Raw genomic sequence first — 2500 nt, 5'->3', positions numbered from 1 at the left:
GGAGGCCCGGTCGCGGGGGTGACGACCCGCCGCCCGGGACGTGCGAGGCACCAGCAGACAGAGACTGCCCGACGGTCAGAGAGAGGGAGAGAGGAGTGCCGAGGCTCAAGTGGCGAACGGTCGCGCAGGCACGCCACGCACATCGATCGCCAGCCGCGGAACGGCACGGCCTTCAGTGGGGCCGGCGGGCGACGCCGCTCCTGAACCCAGCGGCCCCGAGCCGGACGAGTTGAGGAAGGCACGCCGACGGTGACAGGGTACGGAAGACACAGCGGTGGCCTTCTGGCGACTTGGCCCCCGACAGCCCGACGTTCCGCCGTCCTCCCGATGGCCAGGAGGACCGTGCGGGGGTCGGCCGACGGCGTGGTAGGTGTGCCTGCACGGTGACGGAGCACACACCACGCCCGCCAACCCCTCCGTACCTCCCGAGACCGGTGGCAGGACGGAGCGGAAAACGTGCGGACTGAACGGGAGAGCCAAGAGCCAGCGATCCACGCGCGTGCGACCGTCCAAGTCACAGCGTTCGACGAAAACCTCCTCCCTCGGCCAGGCACTCGGCGCCAGCAGGGGAGACAGGATCAGACGCCCCGCCGGCCACTTAAGGCCGAGGACGAACCACGAGACGGGCGGCTGCAGCAGCGGGCGGCCTGCAGCTCCCAGCACTCTCAATCGATCAACCATCGAGTCGGGTCAGCGTGTCAAACCGGCGAGCTCCACGGTCAGGCCGGCGGCGCACCAGCACCGGACCTCCGCGGCTCCCTTCACTCTTTCCACTGCCAGCCAACCGAGAGACGGACCCAATGCGGACGTGCAGAGCTTAGGCAGACCCCCCACTGGAGGCTCAACACTTCGTGGCAGCTCCGTGTCCCAGAGACCAGGAGGGTTGGCACACACACACAGTGTGAACCACCGACAGCCATTCTGGGACCGGTGACAGCCGTGCTGGCCCCACTGCCACGACACAGACGGACGCCAGGCCGCGCTCCCCGGCGGGGGGATGGCGTCGAGCCTGACGAACGGAATGTGCAGGGTGGGGGGGAAAGGCCAAGCGCTCCGACGCCGGAGGGCTCCGGAGTCTGAACTTAGGGGGACAAAGAGGACGGGTCCTCTGCGACACCCCAGCCGCGCTCTCGCCAGCCAAGGCGAGTGCGATTGATTGCCAAACGACCCTCAGACAGGCGTGGCCCCGGGAAGAACCCGGGGCCGCAAAGTGCGTTCAAAGTGTCGATGATCAATGTGTCCTGCAATTCACATTAATTCTCGCAGCTAGCTGCGTTCGTCATCGACGCACGAGCCGAGTGATCCACCGTCAAGAGTTGTCTGAGTTTGTTTTAGGTCTCTCCCTCGCCAGAGGAAAGCGACCCGGACCGCACATACGCTCCCCACCTTGAGCTACAGCCACCTGCACGCCGGCGTGCGGGCGGAGCAGGGTGGCGTGAAGCGATGGGGAGCACCATCCTGGTGCGGCCCGCAGAAACATACGTCTATTGGGGGGAGGAGGACAGGGCGCCCAAGAGGCGATGCGTGCCCCAACGCACCGCAGCGACGGAGGCAGGATCACCGCCACCATGTCGCCCGCCTAGTATCACGAGGCGTGCAGCAGCTTTGCCCTAGGAAAAGCAGAGGCGGGAACGGGCACCGGCCATCGGTTCGGCAGCGTCACTGACGCGTGCACGTGGCGGCGTGTCGGCGAGCGGACTTCCTGCGAGGAGGCGGGGGCGGCACTCGCCCGAGCAGACGCCCGCCCGGCCCAGCCACCGCCGAGGTGGACTGGGAGTCGCGGCAACGGCTCGTCATACTCGTTCCCACACTCACAGCGCAGCTTGCCCGCAAGCCACCGACCACCGATCGACGCCAGGCGCCCCGACCGAGAGCGGGATCGCTCGTTCGCCCTGCTGGCAGTTCGCTGGGGATCACTACTGCACGGAGCTCGGAGACCGACGGGCGGCAACTCGAGAGTCTTTAAACCACCACCCCCATCCCGCAAGTGCAAAGAGGCTGTATACGCACAGACGGGTGAGGGGAATAGGTACCCCGTCGGGTTTGAAGGGAGCGTGACTAGATAGCAACGATGTAAACCCAGCCGATTTGGGAGCGAAAGACCGGCGCCTGCATCACCGGCTTCGTTTCCCGTGGCTGGAGAGTACACCGAAACCCTCCGTCTGTCGCGAGCTCCCGACGACGCGGTGCCGCCAAGCAGCAGGGCCGGACCTGGTGTGGCTCCCCTCGTCGATCACAGACCGGTCGGCACTACTGACGAGACGGTGGAACGGGCTTCGCCCCTTGTGACGAAGGGTGATGCGAACCCGCCCGCCCGCGTGCGTTCGGGGTGGACTCGGCAAACGGAGATTTGAAATCGGAAAGTGTCCTCCTGCCCCGCGCAGGTAGGCGCCCAACAGTTGTGGGGGGTTTGGCGGTGACCACGGCTGCAGGGCCTGCTACCCCGACGAGCTCTCCTGCTGGCCCCGAAACCACCCTCGCGAGACAAGTTGAAACGGAA

The 2500-nt window shown here is 66.5% G+C and overlaps 1 non-coding gene across 1 annotated transcript; it reads right to left on the bottom strand.

Moving 5' to 3' along the window:
• Nucleotides 1–1164: 1164 nt before the first annotated feature.
• Nucleotides 1165–1318, bottom strand: LOC140472954 (5.8S ribosomal RNA). The gene has a single exon (XR_011957976.1). It is a non-coding gene; the product is annotated as a 5.8S ribosomal RNA (ribosomal RNA).
• Between the last annotated feature and the right edge of the window lie 1182 nt (nt 1319–2500).

This window comes from Chiloscyllium punctatum, unplaced genomic scaffold (assembly GCF_047496795.1).
Source record: "Chiloscyllium punctatum isolate Juve2018m unplaced genomic scaffold, sChiPun1.3 scaffold_477, whole genome shotgun sequence".
NCBI classification, from domain to species: domain Eukaryota; kingdom Metazoa; phylum Chordata; class Chondrichthyes; order Orectolobiformes; family Hemiscylliidae; genus Chiloscyllium; species Chiloscyllium punctatum.
Note: the sequence above shows the minus strand (reverse complement) of the source record. Positions and strands in the feature narration are given on the sequence as shown.